Raw genomic sequence first — 25,018 nt, forward strand, 5'->3', positions numbered from 1 at the left:
TTTCGAGTTTTAGCTATTGTAGGTTTCTATTTTTTTATCTTAAGTTTAATATGGCCTTTGCTTTTTTTTTTAGAAAACTTCTTTTTCGGAAAGTTTTTTTTTTTTAATCAATTTCTGTTCCTTTTTTGATTGCCGAAGTTTCGAGTTTTTCAAAATTCCTTATTTCAAAATATTTTTTTTATTCCAAAATAAATCAACAGTTTCGGTAAGAACTAATAAAGTAAATTGAATTTTGGATATATAATGATATTAATTACTGAAAGCTCACCAGCTCAAGATTTTGTTTCACCCAGCTCGGATTTAAAGCTTTGACGCTTCTAGGCCCAAGCGTTTTTGCCACTCCGTGATTGCAAAATTTTTGGGGAAATCCCCAAAAATTTGGAAACACTGAAAGCCCCAGGGCCTAGCGGGCCTATTGGTGAAACCTAGTGTGGTTTCGCTGCAATTTTCATTTTATTTTCAATGTTGTAATAAGAACAAAAGAAAATATTTGTAATGTAATTCCTTTAGTAAAGCGTCAAATACACAGTTGGCCTTATACTTTTACCGTTTAAAAAATGGGCTTTAGCCATACTCTTGTCTGTAATGAAGACGCCATTCAGTAGAAGTACATAACCCCTACTCCCTGAAAACGACCGCGTTCTTACCACCAATCCTTAATCCAATTCTCACTTGTTTTTGCACTCTTTTCTCCCAATTATTATGATAAGAAAAAGGTAGGCTAAACTAATTTTGCAGAATTTTGTAGCCACTTAAGTAAGATAATGATAATCTAAGAGAATAATACTTTTACCGTTAGGTAAACGGGCAGTAGCCATTGTTTTCAGTGAAGACACTATTCACTAGAACTACATAACTTTTACTCCCTGAAGACGACCGCGGTCTAACAACCAATCCTTAATCCAATTCTCACTTGTTTTAGAATTTTGTTCTCCCAATTATTATAATAAAAAAAAAGGTATACTAATTTTGCAGAAATTTGTAGCCATTTAAGTAAGAGAATGATAGTTTTAAGTAAGAGAGTTGGTTATTTAAGTAAAAGAATGATACTTTTACCGTTTGGGAAACGGACAGTAGCCTTACTCTTTTTATAGTGAAGACACCATCCATTATAGGTACACCTCAATTCTTTCGGAAAGAATTGGGGAAAAACTTTTGGAAAGCTTTTTTTTAATTAATTTTTGTTCTTCTTTTGATTGCCAAAAGTTTCAAATTTTTATAAAACTCCTTATTTCAAAATAAGATTTTTTTTTCAACATCAAAGTATCAAAACTAGTAACAAAGTACCAAAGTATCAAAGTAAAGAAATGATCAAAGTAAACAAAGTATCAAAGTAACAAAAAGCAACTTGCACAACTTATAGCCCTTGCACCGTAAATCGAAGTTACCATGTAAATCACTAAATCCAAGTATCAAAGTAAACAAAGTATCAAAGTAACAATAATTAAGTTCCGTAACTCGGGGCCATTTCCCCGGGCTGGGGGAGGGGTCAGCCCTGGAAGCAGAGTTATTTGGTATTTCAACTATTTTGAACAAAAAGGCTATCTTCAAATTTTCACCGGATACCCCTTAGGAAAGTGGGGCGTGGGCCAGTTCGCCAGTGATCACTTTTGACTCTTAAAAAAGGGCTAGAAGTTTTAATTTCCGATTGAATGAGCCCCCCTTCAAAGTAAATACTACCACTCCTTCTACAGAACCTTATATTCTAATAGTGAGCAACTTAAATAAGTTACCATCCTTGCCCCAGGGGCTAGGGAAGATTTCTCAACCCCTAAGTTATAGTAACTTGAATTTTAGATTATTTTGAACAAAATGGCTATTTCGAAATTTTGATAAGATGCATTTGCAGGAAAAGGGTGCAGGGGGGGGGGGCTTGTTACTTTTTGATCACTTTAGATTCTTAAGAATTTTCAATTTCTAATCAAACGAGCCATCTCTGAAGTTTACACGGCCACCCCTTACATAAAACCTTATACTTGCCCCCGGGCTCTGGGGGGATGTGTCGACCTCGGTATTTTTATTGTATGATCTTTAAACTATTTTGAACAAAATAACTATCTCAAAATTTTGATTGGGTGCATTTGGGCAAAAAGGACCTTTGGGGGGGGGGCTAGTTGCCTTCCAGTCACTTTTGACTCGTGAGAAGGGTACTAGAAATTCTGATTTACAATCGAATAAGCTCCCCCGAAGCTTATACAACCATCCATGCCATAAAAACTTTATATGCCCCCAGGGCATATTTTAAAACACTTGCCCCCAGCTTCTGGGGGGGGGGCTGTTTTATCCCTTGAGTTGCTGTTACATTATCTTTGGTCTATTTTGAACAAAATAATCATATAAAAATTTGATTGGACGCATATGGAGGAAAAAGATTGGGAGGGAGGGGGGCTAGTCGTCATCGGACAAATTTTGACTCTTATGAATTAGAACTTTCAGTTTCTAATCATTTGAGTCCGCTTCAAAGTTATACGACCATCTCATCCATAAAACGCTTATATGTCCACGCGGCATAATTTACGATCCTTTCCGTGGCTCTGAGGAGGGGGGGGGTATTTTGACAGCGAAATTTTTTATCTTATCGTTGGATTATTTCCAACAAATGACTATCTCAAAATTTTTATTTGATGTATAAGGAGAAAAGAAGGCGTTTGTCTCAGGGGGGATGCCTTTTGTTAATTTTTGACTCATGACAAGCTAACTAGAACTTTCATTTTCCAATCAAATGAGCCACCTTCAAAGTTTATACGACCACCCCTTACATAAAAACCTTATTCGCCTCTGGAGCATAACTTAAAACAATTGCCCCTGGGCTCCGGGGGGTAGTGTTGACCCTGTTGTTTTTGTTATCTGATGTTTGAACTATTTAAAAAAATGGCTATCTGAAAATGTGTATCGGTTTGGTTTGGGGAAAAAAGGGCTGGGGCGGTGCTAGTTGCCCTTGGATCTCTTTTGACTCTTAAAAAGTGAACTAGAACTTTCAATTTCCGATCAAATGAGTCCTCTCCGAAGTTTATACGAATATCTTTTCTATAAGAACCATATATACCCCGAGAGTGTAACTTGCAACGCCTACCCTCGGGCCTTGGGGGAGGGGTCGGGTCGACACCTGAGGTTTTCTTATCTGACCCTTGAATTTTTTTTTTAACAAAATGGCTATCTCAAAATTGTCATCGGATGGATTTGGGGGAAAAGGGCGTGGAGGGGCTATTTGCCCTCGGATCTCTTTTGACTCTTTAAAAGTGAACTCGAACTTCTGCTTCGTAGGTACTTTACTGAATGCGAATAATCCCACAAATATTTCTTTTGTACTTATTACAACATTGAAAATAAACATAAAAATTGCTCTAAAATTAAATTTTGAACTGATGAGCTTTCAGTAATTAATATCATTATGTATCAAATATTTAGTTTAATTTTATTAGTTCTTTCCAAGACTGTTCAAGACAAATATAGCTTCATTACAAACAAGCGTCTGGATACTGCCCGTTCCCTAACTGTAAAAGTCTAAAGCCTGCTACGTCATTGGTGCTTCACTGAAAACGAATTATATTACAAATATTTTCTTTTCCAGTTATTGCAGCATTGAAAATGAAAATAAAATTACAATGAAATAAAAGCTTGAACTAATGATCTTTCAACAATTATTATCGTTATATATCAAACATTCAGTTTCATCTTATTTGTACTTTTCAAGACTGTTTAAGTCAAATATAGTTTTCAGTAAAGCGCCAATGAGGCGTAGGTTTTAGACTTGTACAGTGAAAGAAGAAGGCAAAACCCAAACTCTTCTTTGTAGAGATTTTTGTTTGTTTCAAGCTGGATTTGCATACTCAATTAAAGTTTCACTCGTTTTAAGATGTATTTACTCGTTTACATTAGTAACTATTGTTTGTTTGTTAGCAAAGATTGTTTATTTAATTTCTGTTCGTTTTTGGTTTCATTTATTCTTTAATAGTGCTTCTGTTTTCTTTTGAGTTTGAGTTATTGCTGGTTTCTGTTTCTTCTGATCTTAAGTTTAATATGGCCTTTACTTTTCTTTAGAAAACTTCTTTTTTGGAAAGTTTTTTTTCAATTAATAATAATAAAACATTGGAGCCGTATGGCCTTTATTATTGGCAACGCCATAGCGTTGCCTCTGATATGTTGATATGAAAGTTCTGTTTTTTTATGGCACTTGGTATTAACCAAGTGACATATAGCGATCGCAAATTCTGTCGGTCTGTCTGTCTGTCTGTCTGTCTGTCCCGGATTCGCTACTTCAGGCACTTCCAGGCAAGCTAGGACGATGAAACTTGGCAGGCATATCAGGGACCGGACCAGATTAAATTTGAAATAGTCGTTTTCTCGATTTGACCATGTGGGGGGGGGAGTGAGGGCCAGTTAATTCGGAAAAAATGAAGTATTTTTAACTTACGAACGGGTGATGGGATCTTAATGAAATTTGACGTTTAGAAGGATATCGTGTCTCAGAGCTCTTATTTTAAATTCCGACCAGATCCGGTGACATTGGGGGCAGTTGGTGGGGGGGACCTAAAATCTCGGAAAACGATTAGAGTGGAGGGATCGGGATGATACTTGGTGGGAAAAATAAGCAGATGTCCTAGATACGTTATTGATATAACCGAAACGGATCTGCTCTGTTTGGGGGAGTTGGAGGGAGGAGTTAATTCTAAAAAATTAGAAAAAATGAGGCATTTTTAACTTACGACGGAGTGATCGGATCTTTATAGAATTTGAAGTTTAGAAGGATATCGTGTCTCAGAGCTCTTATTTTAAATCCCGACTGGATCCGGTGACATTGGGGGGAATTGGGGGGGACCTAAAATCTTGGAAAACGCTTAGAGTGGAGGGATAGGGATGACACTTGGTGGGAAAAATAAGCACTAGTCCTAGATACGTGATTGACATAACCGGGATGGATCTGCTCTCTTTGGGGGAGTGGGGGGAGGGTTAATTCTAGATAGTTAGAAAAATGAGGTATTTTTAACTTACCAAGGAGTGATATGATCTTAATGAAACTTGATGTTTGAAAGGACATCGTGTCTCAAAGCTCTTATATTAAATCTCGACCTTATCCAATGAAGTGGAAGTTGGGGGGGGGGGCGGAACCTAATATCTTGGGAAATGCTTAGAGTGGAGGGATCCGGATGAAAGTTAGTGGGAAAATAAGCACAAGTCCTAGATATGGGATTGACATAACCGGAACGGATCTGCTCTCTTTAGGGGAGTTGGGGAGGAAGAGGTTAATTCTAAAAAATTAGAAAAAATGAGGTATTTTTAACTTGCGAAAGAGTGATCGTATCTTAATGAAATTTCATATTTAGAAAGACCTCGAAACTCATATCTTTTGTTTTTTATCCCGACCGGGTCCAGTGTCATTAGGGGGGGAATCTTTGAAAACGCTTAAAGAGGAGAGATCAGGATGAAATTTGGTGGAAAGAATAAGCACAAGTCCACGATAGGTGACTGACATAACTGGACCGGATCCACTCTCTTTCTTGGAGTTTGGGGGGGGGGGGAGTAATTTGGAAAAATTAGAAAAATGAGGTATTTGTAAGTTATGAACGGGTGATCAGATATTGATGAAATATGATATCTAGAAGGATCTTGTGCTCTAAAACTCTCATTTTAAATACCGACCAGATCTGGTGACATTGAAGGGAGTTGGAGGGGGAAGCCGTAATTTTTGGAAAACGTGAAATCGAGGTATCTTACGAATGGGTGATCGGATCTCAATGAAACTTGATATATAGAAGAATCTTATATCTAAGATGCTCAATTTTTAATTCGAATCAGATCCGGGGACATAGAAGGTTGGAGGGAAGAAACAGAAATCTTGGAAACCGGAAATCTTGGAAAACGCTTAGAGTGGAGATCGGGATGAAACTTGATGGGAAGAATAAGCACAAGTTATAGATACAAGATTGACATAATTGGTACGGATCCGTACTCTTTGGGGGAGCTGTGGGTTGTTAATTTGGAAAAATTAGAAAAATTGAGGTATTTTTAACTTAAGAACGGGCGACCGGTTCTTAATGAAATTTAATATTTAGAAGGAACTCTTGTCTCAGAGCTCTTCTTTCAAATTGCGACCAGATCTGTTGACATTGGTGGGAGCTGGTGGGGGGAACCATAAATCTTGGAAAATGCTTATAAATGTCGTAGATACGTGACTGACGTAACCGGACTGGATCAGCTCTCTTTGGGGGAGTTCGGTGGTGGGGTTCAGTGCTTTGGCGAGTTTGGTGCTTCTGGACGTGCTAGGACGATGCAAATTGGTAGGCGTGCCAGGGAGCTGTACAAATTGACTTGATAAAGCGTTTTTCCCGATTCGAACATCTGGGGGGCTGAAGGGAGAGGAAAAATTGAAAAATTTGAGGTATTTTTAACTTGCGAGTGGGTGCTCGGATCTTAATGAACTTTGATATTTAGAAGGACCACGTGACTCAGAGCTCTTATTTTAAATCCCGACCGGCATTAAGCCTCTGATTTTCCTTTTAAAGCAATCAATTCATTATTAGAATTTTGCTAGAGCTCATACCATATAAGCTCATGGATCTTGGCTCTTCCGACCCCGTCACAAGTGCCTTACGAGCTCTTAGCTCTTGATTTTTACAGCATTGGTTATTATTAAGTAGAGTCGCTCCCCATTTACAGTTCGTTACCACAAACTGTTCGACTCATCTGGCTTCCTCAGAAGCTAAATTGAACCCAAACATGGAAAACGAAATGAAGGCATTTGAACAAATAAATACAATGCTTGTTTTAAAGGTTCTTTGAAGGTATTTTGGCTCTCCGTATACTGGAACACAATAAGTAGCAAAATAATTTTCTCATACATAGTTGAAGTTCTTACTCATTTATTCCTTAGAAATTTCCTCTGGAAAATATTCTCTAGGGTCACTATGGCTCATTAACTTTTACTAAGTTGCTCTTGTCGTTTGTTTTATATGTATGTGTCTTTAAATGGTGCAATTATTAGAGTTAATTATAGGGGTTAGTGGAGTTATACAAAATTATAGGAGTGAATTATAGGGGATTCACAGAAGTCTAGGGGGAGGGAAGAAGAAGTGCATCTTCCGAAATCTAAAGGGCCAAGTTTGTTGTCTTTTCAATATGAATACTAACAATGGCATTTTAAAAAATCTTGGGGAGTAAATACACCTCCATCGACCCCAATTAATGGGGTCAATGGACTTCGACTGTGATAAAATCACATTCAAAGTTGGGAATCATAATTTGAATTTGTTTATTAAGCCAAGTAGGTTATACTAGGCCTACATTTTATTACCCGAACAGCTCATAATTTGAAATCTTGCGCATTTAACTACTTTGTTACTATCAAATTGTATGATAACATCAATACCCAATTAAAATCTTTTGCTCTGTACGCTAAAGTTCGACCCCCTCCTCCTGTTATGGGCTTCAAGAGCAAATACTCTGACACAAGAGCAATGTAATAAAAGCTATTTTTTGTTACATAGCGCCTCGAAAATGAAAGGGCCTATTTACTCGCTTTTGCTCTTAACAGTAAAACCTTCAGTTCAAGTGTTTTCGAACGAAATTAGTAATTACAACACTTGTAGTTTGTACATGGCTATGTTTTAGAACTCCAAAATGATTTAAGTTAAAGTTTTTAAATGGTAGTGTAAAGAACGGGGCTAAGGGCAGGTGCGGATCTTGAGCAAAATTTTTGGGGGCCCAATGTGACAAGGGTACCAATTAGCAAAATCGTGAGGGGGGGTCTGTGAGCAAAAGGTCCCGATAATTGGCCAAATTGACAAATATATACTAAAAACGAGAGAAAAAAAAGGGAAAGAGGGCGCCAGAAAGAATCTTGTAGGGGGACAGGCCCACCGGCACCCCTGGATCCGCCAGTGGTTGAGGGTGTGGTTCATAACTTAGGCTTCTTTATCTACAGAATTTCTTAAGAGGTTATCACACTGGCACTTACAAGAATTCCAGTGAATTTGCCTACGTCATTTTGAGTTTTTCAAGTTACGGAGACCCTTTCACACTAATGCGTCCCTTCTTACACTAGCGGGTATCCATTCACTTACGTTACATTGACCTGAGATGTCGAAGACACGGAAAAATAAAGTAATTTTGTGTCTGAAAGGCAACGAGAAGAGGTGCGTCAATTTAGGCTTGGGGCAGAAGGGAGCATTTCCCCCAAATCTTATATTTTGAAAAATAGCTTTTTTGGGGGGATCTATTCGAAATTGCTGTTTTGTTGTATATTCTACTCTCGATAACTCGAAATTTCCGATATCTTGAATTATTTTTAATCTCTTTTGGAAAAGCCTGTATATTTCGAAGAAAAAAAACATACATAACTCGAAATAATTTTGCGGTTGTATTTTACCTCCGTAAGTCGAAGTGACCCGACAATTACCTCTATAACTCGAAATTCAGTAGATAGGTCGTCATCTAAATGTCACTTCACCACCACAAGTCAAAGTTTACCTCTGTATCTCTAAGGTTTTTCGACGGACCTCTGTTAGTTGAAACCCCAGTATACAGGTTGCAACGTGTAAACTTCATTCGCAAACTAAACTTATTGTTGACATTTGAAAGTCAAGTCTTGACATTTAAAGTCAAGTGTTGATATGTCAAGTCTATAATACACTAATAAAGTTATTCTTAACTTTATTAACTTAGTTATTCTTGCTGTGGCTGTAGGGAGTAAATTTAGCGATTTTATACCTATTATAGGTAAAAAAAAAAGTAAAAAACGAAATGAAGAATGTTCTAAAATATCTAGTTCTACCAGAATTTCACACAACTGAAACTAAGTACTGACTTTTTTTGGGTCTTCCAAAGAAAAATCCATCGTTTCTCGGGCAAGGTTAAGAACAAATTATTTATTTGTAAAAAGAGAATCTACAATTTTCAAAGTTTCATTCTTTATTTTAAATATTGTATCTTCTTCTTCGGTTTTGGTTTTAAACATATCATTCAGCACCTATTAATTCCCTGATTTTCCGATTTCTATCAGCAGGTCTCGTGGGACTTCTTTGTTAGATGGTCCGACCAATAGTATTTGTTTGTAGACAATTAATTATCAAATGTAATATTTCAATTTCAACAATTTCGAACAGGTTTCACTCCATTAGACTTAGGAGTTAAATATTTTTATATCAGATTATGTTAATGTTCAGGTGTCTGTTTCCTAATAAACTATATTTATTATTGGCATTTGAAACTCAAATCTTGACATTTGAAAGTAAATTCTTGATGTGCCATGTCTATAATACACACTAATAAAGTTATTCTTAACTTTATAGTGGCTGTGGGAAGTAAATGTAGCGATTTTGTACCTCTGTAATTCAAATTTTTATGTAGAATGACTTCTATAACTTATACTATGCATAACTCGGAACTATACGTAACTCGAAGAAAAATTGTGGTCTCATGAATTCCGGGTTAGCGAGAGTCGAATGTATTTTTCTTAAGAAACAGGAAAAGAAAGCAAAATTACCCCCCCCCCTTGGCTTTAAAAAATACATTTCACCTCCTACATTGACGCCACTGCACGTAAGGCTATGCGAAAGGCTTCGATTAGCAGTATAAAGTACCATTAGTCTTCGAAGCATTATCATGTTAAGGAGTTTGCGTCCTACTTTAATAAAGTTTTAAGAAAATAGCCAAATATATTAAATATTTGGCCAATGACTCCCTGCCTTTTATTCATAAAAAAAGAAACAGTCATTGCGTTCTTTTTTGTAAAATGTCTAGAGATTCATCGTGGTGCTATCAAAAAGTCATAAGGGTAATGCTTCTTTTTGTTCCATTTCCGGCTTGAAGGATTTATTATAGGATGGTTGAAGAAATCGTCTTTTTTATGAGATTTCAAGGCACTTCTGGTCCATCCGTCAAAGAAGAATTTATATCCAAAAACGAATTAAAAAATGAGCAATGCTAGAAAGATTGGTAATTGCTCCTTTTATTTATTTCATTGTAAAATAATAGAATTTTTCCATAAAGGGAATAGAGAATGAATTGAAATCTTCAAACGAATACAAATTATTATTAAAGAAGATATGAAATGTAACACAAAAGAAATTACAAAGAACAACGAAGTCACATTCAAAACAAACATATATTACCGTAAATAATTGCTATATTGCAACCCACTTACCCCCCCCCCCCTCCCCGCTAAAAAGTTAGAATGTCATTTGCACTTTACTGAACATCGAATAGATTGCTTGAATTGCAAAGTTCTGATCAAATAAAATGATCTCCATATATTTGAAAGAAATGGATTTCAAGGGAAAAAAAGATTGATTGAAATTAGTGGCGCCTGAAACTAGTAAACATAAATTTGGTGTTATGGAGATGTTGATGTAAAAAGTTGATGAATAAATAAATCCCAGAACTCTGAGCAGTATTTTTATTTTTGCTAAAAGAAAAAGAGAATAACTCTTCGAAATATCTTTTGTTTTTAATAAAAAAAATATCACTCTAGCCTTTCCTTGGTTGAAGGGATTGGTGGTAACACTATACCTACCTGGGGGAGCTTCTGTAGTTTTAATCTTTGGAACAACTAGTCCAAATGTGGCTTGTTTTGAATATCTTTTTCTTATTGAATCCAAAGATACTCGCAATTTTCGTCTGTCACGTCAATTGCTTGTTTAAGCTTAGGTTTTGTGTTCCCTGTGAAGCATGCTATTTTGTTACAAGCCTACAACTCAAACTGAGACAAGATGCTCACATGATAAATTCAATAGTTTCCAATTTATCCGTTAACTGGGCCAGAAATATCATAATACATAGCATGTGAGAATGATCCAACTTGCTGAAAAATAAGAAATTTTCGCTTGCCTTAAAAGTCTGTTTCAATCTCAAACATAATGTAAAGTAAACTTCAAAAATTTGACTCAGTAAATAATAGAAACAAATCTCAGCTTTTGAATGATGGCAAAATTTTCTCTCTTACGTTGACATGTTAAAACCGTAGGATTACATTAAAACATCATATCAAGAACATGCACTTAGAACAAAAACTTTAATGATGCTGTCTCTTAGTCTCTAAAGTCGTACGAAATGTGATTGTAAGGGAACTGGACCTCTATTCTCGAGGTCTTGTGAAACGGTGTAGCAACTGTGACCCATGGTGTCACAATGTAGCATCTATGCAAGTGGCAATGCCTATAGAATGGGACTTGGACCCTCTAAAGACGCAGAAAAGTAGAGGTACGCTTAGCGTTTCTTGCGAATGTTGATGACAAAAATGAAGCCCTTCCCTCATAGAGATCTAATATAGTATTGATGTTACTGTGAATGTTCAACATTCGTGAATATCGACCTTCATCGGTGACTGTCCGAAATACCTTTTTTCTCCTGGATTTAGTCAGTGTTGCCAGTCAACTTTTTCAGTTTTATGTAAGGTTTGATGATGACGGGTTAAGTTAGGTTTGACTAGGTTTGGTTTTAACCCATTTCTGATATTTATTACCAAATTTAACCTAACATATTCTAACCTAACGTTAACTTTTACCACCATAGCTTGCATAAGACTGAAAAAGCTGACTCACAAAGCTAATTGAATTCAAGTAGAGAAAAAGGGATTTCGGATATTTACCAGTGAATGTCGACATTAACCAGATTTCGGACATTCACGGTAACATGGGCACATGGTACAGTAGCTATGGCAGTTACTGAGGTGCTATGGAAACTATGCAATTCGATGTACACCTTGCAAACAAGCAGCTTATATCTCTCCATGAACTGTTGGACAGTTTCTATACGATGCTGTACTCGTGTATTTCCAAGAATATTTTTGACATGCCTTTTAAAAGAATCTAGTCTGCATTGGTTTAACTTTTTCCATTTATTTCTTTCCTTTTTTATTCGGTTTGACGAGGCGAGAGTTATTTCAAACGATGAAGGTGTGACGTAATGGTCGAGGGAGGCCATAGCGATTTTTCTTATTTGGAAATGAATATAGATACAGGAAACCTAGACATTGATTCAGTTTATGATACAATTTTCAAAAATGAGCATACATTAAAGCTTAAGCTAAAACCCTGGCTATATAAATTCGTCAGATGAATTAAGCAACAACAGCAGGTAGACGAAGTGCGAATAATAACACGATTTCCCAATGAAGATTAAAATTTATTTTACTTTTAAATATTATCAAATATCAAAAATATTATTTTACTTTTTTCGTTTAGTTTTCAGCCCCTGCCTAGTTTTGAGTCACTCAGTATAGGGTTTGAACCAATCAAGAAGTTACTCAGTTGCTCACTTTTCTACGGACTGTAACCATATTGTGCAGTGAGTATAAATTTATTTTGGTTACTTCCTGGCTACCACAGGAGTAACTTTAGTGTATTAAATTCTTTTTTGCTTTGAATTTAATTTTTATTTTTCGTCATTCTTGTTTTATTTTACCCGTTTTAATAGCTATAGGTAATCTTGTATGCTACTTCTAGCACTTTTGTTTAGAATTAACACTAAAAAAAAACATAGTAGGCTACTTTTATACCAGTTTTTACGGAAAAAATTTCTAATAAAAGGAGGGACAATTTTCTAGGCAGACAAGCCTCAACGTCCATTTTGTTTTTATCTTACGGCTCTAATTTGTTGCTCCTATTCTCCAAAAAAATGTTATTATTTTTATACGGTCTCTCCTATAATTTATAAAAGTCCATAAACTGATATGGGGTAGGGCCCCTTTTGTCAGAGTTGCTGACGCTGCAGGGTATCTGATTTTTTTCAAACCTAATTACGTCAAAAACTGCTGCAACAAGTTTCCCTCTCTGGAATCGAACATAACTCCCGGAACTTCGGCTGTGCGAGGAAAGGTTAGAATGGTCTTTCTTGCAGTTACTGTAGCATTATCTAACGCATCCTTCAGGATAGGAATCTAAGATTGGTTGGCAAGAGAGTGATCGACAAATGGCAACCATCAGAAGTTGAAGGATACAGAAATGATGCCTTTGGAAAAAAGGCAAGCTCAAAATGTTGGTTTGTCATACAATATTTCTTTCACACTACAACTATGGGCTCTTTTAGGGATTCATCAAAGGGAACACCACCTGTAACAGCATTACAACAGATCTTCAGTTCTTTTAGTACTATCTGTCGTTAACCCTTAGTTGAATATGAATAAGCAATTAGAAGCACAGTGGCGAAAAAAGAGGGCGAGTACTTTAATAGTAGCTTCTAGTAACGATCAAGTCATCGGACAAAAGCCAGGGCTTCTAAATAAATTGTTGCCGCTCAATTATTTTCGATGTAGTATGCCACCGTACTTTCAAGGCAAGAGGGATATGAGGACCAATGGTTTTTAAAGATAGCATGATGAATAATGGAAGTGTTAAGCTTTCTGAGTAATTTTCATAGTTTTATAAATGACTGAGTAATCGTAATGAATGTTCGGATTGCCTCTCCTTCATATTCTAACTCATTCCCAGCACCCCACTCTTCTTCTCTGTTACTTTATTCATCATCTTCCGCTGGCAGTGTATCATTTTAATCGGATGCGTCAGTAAGCTTATTTTCACTTAAGGTCGAGCCGAAGTCCAAGCATTTTACTCTCTAGTCAATTCTTTACCTGAGGCGGCAACTCGGTCAAAGACAAAGGTGTCAGTTTTCTTCGTCGCTTCAACTAAACAAACATGAGAAGGTTGAACTTAAGAGGTTTCTCACTCAAGATTACAATTATTGCATTGCTATTTTTCGTAATTTGGCAAGTCAATAGGAAGATTTTTTGCAAAAGAACTATTATTCGAGGAGAAAATTAGAGAAATTATTATTCGAGGACAATGGAGGACAATCACTCCTGAACAATCCAAGTGGTTTGTCCCTTGGTCTAATTTGTGCATTCTTTGGTGCTCCGATTACAGCTGCATCTAGTCTTTAGATGGGGATTTTTGACTTCGGAACACCAATATGTAAAGTATTTGAATGGACTGCAGCCAGCAAGTATATATTATAGAAACAAGTTTCTGAGTGTTGAATAGAATTTGTTTGCTCCATCTTTTGATACCCCACAACAACAGCGTCAAGTGTAGCAATCTAGAATGCCAACGCGAAACAGGTTATATAATTAATTTGGAATTATAAAAAAAATGATTGCCGGCTTTAAGATTTGATGAGATCAAAATATTCACCAGATTTTTTTCTATCTGTTAAAATAAAAACCGCCGAAATCACAAATTCAGGAACGTCAGGTAAACATAGACATAGAATCAGAAAGGCTATTTGAATCGTTTTCATCAGTTGGCTGGACATCTTCAGCTCCATCAGAGGGTTCCAAATTTATCTTCTTAAGCCATATAATTAACCAAGTTTCGAGTGGAGGAAAATCCAGAGCGCATGCGATGGATAAACGAAGACAGTTGGCAAAGCATAAAGTTCGGAGACTTAGCTACACTTTTTGATGAATTGCTAAAAGGCGCTTGATAGCTGTATGACGATGTTTAAACATCTTGAGAAGCAAAACAGGTAGCAACATCGGCATTAAAACTTTGCTTTTGTTTGTGTTAATTATTCGCAAAACTTGTTTTTGCTGGAACAAAGATTCCAAATATGATAATTGCTATCCTCACAAATTTGCCTCCCTCTCCCCTCTGGTAGGAAAAGGTATAGCCGTAGGCTATATACGAAACTTCGCTGGTTTTGTGGGTTTGTATTTTTTTTATCAAAACCAGCCAATCTGGAAAAAAGAATCAGCAAAGTTTTGGAAGTAGAAACATGTAAAGTTTTTGGGATGGCATTTTTGCAATGAATATGAGGTTAAAAAGGGGAAACTATTGAACATTACTACAGGAGTAATGTAAGGAGTGTTCAGTTGAAGAACTACGGACGATAGTTGCCAAGACCAAAAGGAAGCAAAGAGAGACGCTTCACATGAGGACAGGGTTGTGAAACCCGCGTATTTAAATTTCAAAATCAAAGTCATTTAGAGTTTTGGTGCAAATTAAATATAAAAAACAAAAATTTTCGTCAACTGAAAGTAAGGAGCAACATTAAAACTTGAAACGGACAGAAATTATTGCTTACATGAGGGGGGTCGTCCTCTCCAAAATAACTCGCTCTTTACGCTAAAGTTTTTTTTAGAACTTTTAAAAGAGCTTATTATTCTAATTAAACGGCCTTTGTGATCAAGGAGTCATTCTTAAATAAATAAAACAAAAACAAAAAACTTTAGCGTAAAGAGTGAGGTATTCAGGAGAGGGTGACCTTCCTCATATACGGAATAATTTCTGTCTGTTTCAAGTTTCAATGTTGCTCCTTACTTTCAGTTGAAAAACTTGTTCTTTTTATTTAATTTCTGCCCATTTTTTAAGCAATGCTGGAAAATCTGGCTCCTCCTCCATGGAAAATGTTCATCCCCCACGAAACATTTCTCCATAGAAAGATCCTCCCAGGTAACCTTCCCCCTCCACCACCACCAGAAAAATCCCTCCTGAAAAACGTCTGTGTACTTCCTAGTGACCAATAATATATTTAAACAATGGGCAAAGTTCACAGCTTGCAGTCCTTCCCCTGAGGACTCTGGGGGTGGACTCGTTCTCAAAGACATACTTACTATATTTTTTGGCTATGCTGAAAAAAAAAACGGCTATCTCAAAATTTTGATATGGCGACTTTTGGGAAAAAAGAGCGCGGGAGGAGGCTAGCCGAGCTCCAGTTATTCTGGTTACTTAAAAAGGCCACTAGAACTTTTGATTTCCGATCAAATGACCCCTCTAACAAAAAAACAAAGATCAAAATTCCACATTTTTGTGCATAAGATTTTGAAATCTCTACAGTATGGTTCTCTGGTATGTTCTCTGGTATGCATTTTCATTAAGATCACTTGAAGTTTTAGGTGTGTTTTGCCCCTTTTTAAAAAAATTGTCAAATTTCCTCAGACTCCTAACTTTTGATGGGTATCATTAAATTCAATAAATTTCACATATTTGAATAAACATCAAAATTCGGTTATTTTGATACATCTGTTATTACAAAAATTCTGTTTTTAGAGTTTCGGTTACTATTGAGCCGTATAGCTCCTTACATAAAGTTCGTTACCCCGAACTGTTTGACTTGAAAAGAATATTTGATGAATATAGCCCGGCTACTGAGATTAAAACGTTGCATGACTACTGACAAGCAGATTTCAAGGAGAAGCACAGAAAGTCTGTTAATTTTTGGGATGGTATCATTGCGCTGGACATGGCGTTAACAGGGGCAAATACAGAAGGTTACATAAGTAATGCAAGGAGCAAGCTTTTTGTTGGTGAGCTCCGGACAATAGTTGCAAAGACCATAAGAAGGCAAAGAAAGACGCTTCATATGAGGGGAGGGGTGTAAAAAGCACATATTTAAACTTCATCATTGAAGCTCGGGTTATTGGCGCAAACTTGAAAGAATAATGGTCTCAGCGTGAGTTTTGTCACAGAGCAGTGTACTTTAAGCTTAGTTATTTCCTTTTTTTTTAATTAAACCCGATTGAACCTTAAACCTTAATGCACAGTAGCTGTGATTAAAAGTTTGACGGACTGTGCTCTGTTAAGGACACTTTCGACTCCTAAAACATTTTTAGGCAAAAATTTAACAGCTTAATATGGTGTCCAATAGCTGTAGTACTGCATTACTTCATAAGCAAGAACAGGCTTATATTTTATTTGGTGAACTACCAATTATTTACACAGTTCTATTATTTGCCCACCAATGAAGATGTTTAGGTATTGTCAACTCAACTGAAATCCTAAACCAAAAATCGACTTTTAAACACAACAAAATAGGCTATTGAATTAATTCCAAGTGACCGAATGACAAAAGTACGTAAAGTTACATAGATTATGAATATAAATTGTTTGTTATATTTTCTGCAACTTGACATTATTTACGAGTGTTATTTTGATTACTTTGTATTATGTTTTATTTAAATTTGATTCTTTTTTTATGTTTTCTGTTCGTTTATTTTTGCTTTTTCACTTACTCCGAATATTTTTTTTGTACGTTTGTATGCGGGCAAAAAAAATCTTAGGCCTATCTTATTAAGTTTGTACCGTTAGGTTGTAATTGTACTATTTTATTTGTCTGTAATCCTCCCACGAATGTCTGGTTCTTATGGTGTATTTTCAAGTATGCAAAGTCATAGTTTTTCGGCTTTTTTTGCCCATTGTGTGGTAGCAGAACTGAAAGAAACAAAAAATTATGGGTTGCATCTCCGAATGTATCGTCTGATATGGGGAACTACATAAAGCTATAAAAAAATACTAATGATACCACAGCGAGTAAAGATTAATGATCATTAATTACATACAAATATACCATAAATCTGTCTTTGCTGTTTCAATAAGATATGCTCTGACTAAGATATATAAATTTACCAGCTAATGATTACTCTCCAGCGTGATGGCAGATGCTGGGAAGGCAAAGTTTCCCAAACAACGTTACAATCCACGTTTTTGCTACAATGTGTGTCATAATGTATCTTAATTGAGAATGAAAATTTAATGTCAAGGGCAGCCATGAGTCGCTGGTGGTAAAGAATATTGTTTAGTGATGATACAGCTGTTTGATCATCTTTTATTGAAGATCATCTCTGATCTTAAATAAAAGTCTGATCATCTTTATATTATCTTTATATTTTCTTATCATCTTAATAGAGTCTGATCATCTTTTATATTTTATTGATAATCTTTCTATGGTATATATTATCATTGATACATTCTAAGACCACACTGGCTATACATGACGTATGAAACAAAGAAAAGAAAGGTTGCTAACCTACAGAGATACAGAGTTGTTAATAGTAGTAGTAGTAGTAGCATTGAAAAAAATTCTAAATACGTGTGGGTTACTTTAAGGGCTTATATACTTAATGAATGACTAAAAAACGGACTGTGTGTAGCTTCTTCATGCTTTTTTTTCATGGCCCGAACCGAGGTTTGAATTCTCCGTAACCCACCTTGGCCATCTATTTGTTTACAAAACAGAATTTGTTTCTAACAACAATCCAGGTATTTGTTTGCTTATATCATGAACAAAAGCTTCCAAATTTTGGATATGCGATAAATGTTAGTATTTAAAAATTAACAATTATATTTTTTTAAAGTTTAGTAAATAAAGTAAACTTTGTTCGCATTTACTTTCTTCTTAGTGCGAGAGGTGATGTTGTTTGTCATCACATAATATTTCAGACTAATAGGTCATGAAGTCGATTTTATTTTCAATGTAGGTTCGATATCCAATCTGTTAGTAGTATTCCCTCACCTGTTTTGTGACACCCATAGCCACTACTCCTTTCTTGCATTAAGGATTTAAGCAGAACGGCGACCCCCTCAAAACGCAGGTGTCTGTTACGTCATATGGAATGCTTTCTAAGAGATGCAGGTGCAAGTTATGCAATATGGAATGTTTTCTAGGAGATACAGGAGTCTGTTACGTAATAGAGAGCGTTTACTTTGGTTATTACGTCAAAGGGAGGGTTCAATTTGGTTGTTAAGTAATAGGGTTTGGGGTGTTACGTAATAGGGTTTGTTAGAGTCCACTAGTCAAGCGGGGAAGTTCTTTTTGAACATTTTCCTTCCAGACGTTTCTCAAGACGTTTCAAGACATCCAAAGAGGTTTTTTAAAGACATTTATGTTCAAGACGCTTAAGACAGCCCAAGATGTTTTTAAGACATTCTCTTAAAGACGTTTCAAGACATCCAAAAACGTTTTCTAAGACATTTTTGTGCAAGACGTCTCAAGACATCCCAAGACGTTATCTAAGACATTTTTCTTCCAGGTGTTTTTTTTTATGATTTCTTTAGTTCTTACGTAACCGGGGAATGTTTACTTATGTTAAGCATAACGCATTCACACGTAACTTGTTTCTTCAGAACCTCTCGGGGGATCCCCGCTTATAAATGAGGAGGACTCCCCCATGGGTGTTACGTAATGATGGTACCCGCATTAATGTTACATAACACTGTAAGAGATTTTTTCTTTCGTGATTTCTTTTTCTTTCAAGGTTTTTTTTTTTAGGGAACCTTTATATTTTTGTTCCCACTAGGATTCGAAATGGCCATTTCCATCAAATGGAACTGCCCCTTCGACAGCTGGACCAGCAATCTATTTCTAATATTATGATTCAGGAAATAGATTCTACGCTGTAGAATCTCAACGGACTATCTTAGAATTTTGATACAATATCTTTTTGACATTCTTTTGGCTAGAATCGTTGTGCACCACAAAATGCTGGACAACGCCGCATTGCTGTGGAACAGTCTTTTTGACCAAAATAAATATCCATGTTAATCGCTGATTTTTTGGACTACCTGTTCCTTTAGAAACGAATGCGCCACCTTACAGCATTATTGACCCTCTGTCACCCCATCATCATTCCTAAGGCATTTTTTCAAATATTTATTTTAATAAAGTGATATCCAATTCCATTTCCCTGCCTGTGACCCTCAGTTACAACGGTTCCACCTCCGATTCTGCCGGTTTCCATACCAGTTCAGCCGATTGCACATTAAGCTCCAGCTGCGTCGGTTTCGGTTCCCCCATTTCCTTCCCAATTCCACAATTCCGATTCCGCTCCAAGTTCCGTCAATTCCAGAAATTTTTAGGCAGCTGCCTTCGTGCTAATCAATGGCTGGTAATTGAGAATAGCTAATTTATTATACATTTTTGATCAGTTGCATTTTATATTGGAAGAATAAACAATCACATGGAACTTGTTGCATGCTGATTTTTCTCTTTGTTAAACTTTTACATTGATCGTGAAGCTGGTTTTGTTTATGGAACTTGTTGCATGCTGATTTTGGTTCGTGAAACCCGTTGCATGCTGATTTTTCTCTTCGTTAAACTTTTACATTGATTTTTCTCCTTGTGAAACTGATTTTGTTCTTGAAACTTCTTGCTTGCTGATTTTTGCTCGTGGAACTTGTTCAGTGCTGATTTTTGTTCGTGAAACCTGTTGCATGTTGATTTTTTTTCCCTCGTGAAACTGATTTTGTTCATAGAGCTTGTGGGCTGCTGATTTTGTTTCTTGAAACTTAATTTATCAGGATATGCGAGTAGGTTAGGTTAACTTAACCTACACAGGATAGGTTAGGTTAAGTTAGGTTTGATGACGCGTCATCAACGCGTCAGAAAAAATCAATATTCAAGTTTCACGAAAAGAAAAATCAACATGAAACAAGCTTGTTTATTATCTTTTAGAAAGGCACTCTTGCCTATAGTCTCAGACAGGTTGACCAAGAATTTCAAATTGACATAGGACCATTAGATTGCCTGGAATCAAAGGAAACCAAGGCACGTCTACCTATAGTCCTCTGGTACCTGTGGTAATTGGCTGAGTCAGCCAATTACGACTTTTATTTTAGCCAAAAAGACTCTCCCAAAGCAAAGCGGCGTTTTTAGTCATTTCGTGATGCAAAACAACAATTCTAGCCCAAAGAAGTCCAAAGGGCTATTGTGTGAAAATTCTGAGATAGTCAATTGATTTAGAATCACCGAAAAAAGCTATTCGCATACTGAGCCTCCTGTTTTGGAGGCGGTAATGCCTTACGGTGGCGCAATGGTTTCTACAGGTGCAGGTATTTCTACAATATAACGGTTAACATAGACATTTGTTTTAGCGAAAAAGTCTGTTCCCCAGTAAAGCAGTGTCTTCATCATTTCGTGGTGCAAAACAAATTTCTAGCCAAAAGAAGGCCAACAAGCTATTATGTGAAAATTCTGAGCCAGTCGATTGACTTAGAATTACCAAAGAAACTATACGCGTATTGAGCCTCCTATTTTAGAGGCAGTAATGCCGTACGGTGGCGCATTGGTTTCTAAAGGTGCGGGTAGTTCTACAAATTAACGGTTAACATAGACATTTATTTTAGCCAAAAGGACTCTCCCACAGTAAAGCGGTATTTTCAGTTATTTCGTAGTGCAAAAACAATAATTCGGGCCAAACGAAGTCCAAAAATCTATTGTGTGAAAATTCTGAGATTGAAAATTGATTTGGAGTTATCGAATAACTATACTCATATGGAACCCCAGTTTTAGAGGCAGTAACACTGCACGGTAGCGCATCCGTTTCTAAGGGTTCAGGTAGTCCTACAAAATAAACGACAACATAGGCATCTATTTTAACGCTTCATATAAGTAGATGAGTCGGTTGCAGCTTGAAAATTTTTTGTACAATTGTATATAATAGAACTTCAGCTATTATGGCGAAGGGTTTGTGGTTCTTTGAGTAGGTTGGGGGAAGGAGTGTGCTTAAGCATCAAAATTTGCATTTCTTACTCTCGGTGGGCCTTCAAATGAACGTAGCAAAATTTTCAAGCGTCGCCACTTACAACACTAGTTAAGGGTATATTGAGGGATTTCTAAATTGTTTCGATTGAAGGTGTAATTTTACGTATGTTGTGTGTCCTTTCGAACTTCCAACTTGGGTCATGTTTTAGAATCGAATGATTTACAAGCCAATACAGTAAAGGTCATGTTTGATTATCAGTTGTTTGATAATCATCCTATAGTCTGCTCAATCATTTTGTCATCTTTTGGTCATCATAGTACGGCCTCTTTGTCCTTCAGAATGTTTACACCGTCATGGCTAGTCGAAAATTGATCATGTACTTTTTACTGTGTTGGTAGATTCAATTCTGGATAAAATAAGCATCTCTTTCTATCACCTTTCCCGGTTGCCTCGAATAAAGTTTCGAATCTTTCTAGATTCGCGCTGGTGCTGAAATTTGTCATCCGTGGCAGAATTGGATGCTAGGGTCCCATTAGATTTCGTTTCTAAACCCCCCGACGGCACTGGATTTTAGGGGGTCCGCTGGAATTGCTTGCTAGGGAGTGGGTCAGCCGCATAATGTCACGGTGGTGTGAATATTTATAGCCCTAGCTAAAAAAAAGCGTATCATTTCCATTATAAACTCTCAGAAATAACTCTTGATTTATTTTCAATTTATGTCTAATAACAAACCCCCCTTAGGAAGGCTTGATAGGACTCCCTCTCCCGTTGAAATTTCTTGCTAGGGTGTGGGTCAGCCATTGAGTGTAGAAAAATACTTCTCCGCTTGTCTAGTGGACTCTAACAAATCTTATTACGTAACACCCCAAACCTTATGACGCAACAACCAAATTGAACCCCCCCTATTATGTAACAGTCAAAGTCAACCCTTCCTATTACGTAACAGACAACTGCATCTCCCAGACAATATTCCCTATTAATTAACATGCACCTGTATCTCTTAGAAAACATCCCCTATGACATAACTGACACCTGGATCTTGAGGGGGTCGTCGTTCAACTTAAATCAGTAAAGGAAGAAAGGAGTAGTGGCTATGGGTGTCACAAAAACCAGTGAGGGTGTGATACTTCTGTTTGATATTAATTATCCAAGCAGGGTTTTCTAAGTAGTATTTGTTTTCGTATTTTAGCTTGCTACAAAATATGGCTTTCGACAGCGAAACAAAAAATTTATTAGTGAAATAACTTCGAACACTTTTTTTCCGATTTTTACAGCCTAAAATATAAACTAAACCCTCAACTTTTTCCCTTATTAACATTCAATATTTCTTCGTTTTCAGTTTCGGCACAAAAAAAAAAAATCCTCAATTTGAATCGAAATCTTGGATTTATCCTTCAATGAAAAAAACAATGTCTTATTTAAATGGTCAATGTTCGTCTAGAAATAACAGAGTTTTGTCTCTTAGCTGAAAAAGATTTTTTTAAACTTTTATTTTGACAGTTATCGTGAGTTACAATTCAAAATGAGTTATTTATGATTATTCCCATTTCCTTGTATAATTCCATGAAAAGTGACGCTACTTGACGGACGAGATGTTAAGTAGTTCAGAAACTTAATATATTTGAATATTGCGTGTTTTTTGTGTGTGTAATTAAAAAAAAAATTCACGACCCTGCGAAGCCGTCTACCCTTCTCATTATATCTGTTTATAAGTTTTCGGTTCGAACTCACTTCTCATTGTGCCATTTTACAAAATTTTATCAGTTTTTTCAACTGAAAGTCAGGAGCAACATCAAAGCGTAAAATGAAGACAAATAATTCTGTATATTAGGGAGGCAGCCGCAACTCAACCTCCTTCTCTTTACACTGAAGTCTTGTGGTGCTTTAAAATTATCTTCAAAATATTCCAGTTCAACGGCTCTTATGATTGAGCATTCATCCTTAAAGACTTGGAAAGAAAAGTGAAGTCTAAGCGTAAAAAGCAAAGGCCTGAGGTGTGCACAGCCCCCCTGATATAAGGAAAAATTTCTGTTCGTTTTAAGTTTTATTGTCGCTCCTTACTTTCAGCTTAAAAAGCTTGTTTGCTTTTGTTGTTTTTTTTTCTAATTCATAATCATTTTTCAAATCATGCCCAAGCAAACCCAAGATATGATGTGTGCCACTGGCCCCATAATCAATGGTTGGAAATTGCTTGGTAGCGTCCCGCTTTTTCAGTTTTTCTGCTTAAGTATTAAAATGTTGGATTATAGTCAAAATTCAAAATAAAAATTGAATATTTAGCAACATTTTTCGATGAAGAGTAGTCTTATTGAATAAGTTCTTAATTGTATTTGCATTACAGAATTTCGGCTGGACGGAGAGGGATATTATTTGGAGAGGGGTTTATATCGATGGAAATTCCGTGTGAATTTTGATCTCATACTTGGTTGAATCTATCGTGAGTTGCGACCTCGGAACTGGTGTTCTCTGATGTTTAAATACATTATATATATATATATATATATATATATATATATATATATATATATATATATATATACAAAAAAGTTTAAAGTTTAAGTATATTTGGACACTAAAATACACTATTTGAGGCGTCGGCTTTCCTCCCGCCAAAAAATTTATCCGCCGCCCCTTGTTCCTAATAGCTTATGCACAGTTACATATAAATGTATATAATTTTAAGCAACAAGAATTAAATCAATTTAGCAAAATTAAGCCTTAAAATAGATTTCAGAAGCATAAGAAGAGATGCGTATTCCTGCATCACCTGTATTCAGGTTTAGTTTAAATGAAGGGAGGTGAGAGTTTAATCCCTACCTCCCCCCCATACACCTTTCTATATTTATCTGAATGCTCATTGAAGGCTAGACAATTTTGGGTGTTGAAATGCGCTCTCATTTGTCACCCCCATTTCCAAAACAACCTACTGCCCCATCTTATAATAACTGTCGTGAAATTAAGCATCACTAACATTTTTTCTTAACCATTTATCCTGTGTAGACTACGTGACTTTTTAGGAACGAATGCACCACCGTGTGACATTTTTTTTCTTTGTAGACTGGGAAGCTCAAGATATAGGTTTTTATGGCACTTGGTATCTACCAAGTGACATATAGCGATCGCAAATTCCGTCGGTCTGTCTGTCGATCTGTCTGTCCCGGTTTTGCTACTTTAGGCACTTCCAGGTGAGCTAGGACAATTTTTGTTCCCCGGATTCGACCATCTGGGGTGAGTGGGGGGGGGACGGTTGAACCAGAAAAATTAGAAAAAATGAGTTATTTTTAACTTACAAACGGGTGATCAGATCTTAATGAAATTTGATGTTTGGAAGGATATCGTGTATCAGAGCTTTTATTTTCAATTCCGACCGGATCTGGTGACATTGGGGGGGGGACTTAAAATCTTGGAAAACGCTTAGAGTGGAGGGATCGGGACGAAACCTGGTGGGAAAAATGGTGGGGAAGTCCTAGATACGTGATTGGCATAACTGGAACGGATCTGCTCTCTTTGGGGTAGTTGGGGGAGAAGGGATTCTGAAAAATTAGAAAAAATGAGGTATTTTTAACTTACGAACGGGTGATCGGATCTCGATGAAAATTGATATTTAGAAGTTTATCGTTTCTCAAAGCTCTTGTTCTAAATCCCGGCCGGATTTGGTGACATTGGGGGGGGGGGAACCTAAAATCTTGTAAAACGCTTAGAGTATTGGGATCGGGATGGCACTTGGTGGGAAAAATAAGCAGAAGTCCTAGATACGTGATTGACATAATCGGGATGGATTCGCTCTATTTGGGGGAGTTGGGGGAGGGTTAATTGTGAAAAATTAGA

General features: G+C 36.5%; 1 protein-coding gene across 5 annotated transcripts in view; it reads left to right on the forward strand.

Annotated features, from left to right (window-relative positions):
* LOC136032960 (tyrosine-protein kinase transmembrane receptor Ror-like) overlaps positions 1-25,018 on the forward strand; it is a 595,320-nt gene that overhangs the window by 15,582 nt on the left and 554,720 nt on the right. For 4 of the 5 annotated variants that reach the window (XM_065713444.1, XM_065713447.1, XM_065713448.1 and 1 more), the window contains exon 2: positions 12,180-12,282. The exons of the other annotated variant lie outside the window; for it this stretch is intronic. The gene's annotated coding sequence lies outside the window, so the exon portion shown is untranslated. The remainder of the gene's footprint in view (positions 1-12,179; positions 12,283-25,018) is intronic. 5 annotated transcript variants of the gene reach the window in all.

The sequence above is a fragment of the Artemia franciscana genome, chromosome 11 (genome assembly GCF_032884065.1).
Source record: "Artemia franciscana chromosome 11, ASM3288406v1, whole genome shotgun sequence".
NCBI lineage: Eukaryota > Metazoa > Arthropoda > Branchiopoda > Anostraca > Artemiidae > Artemia > Artemia franciscana.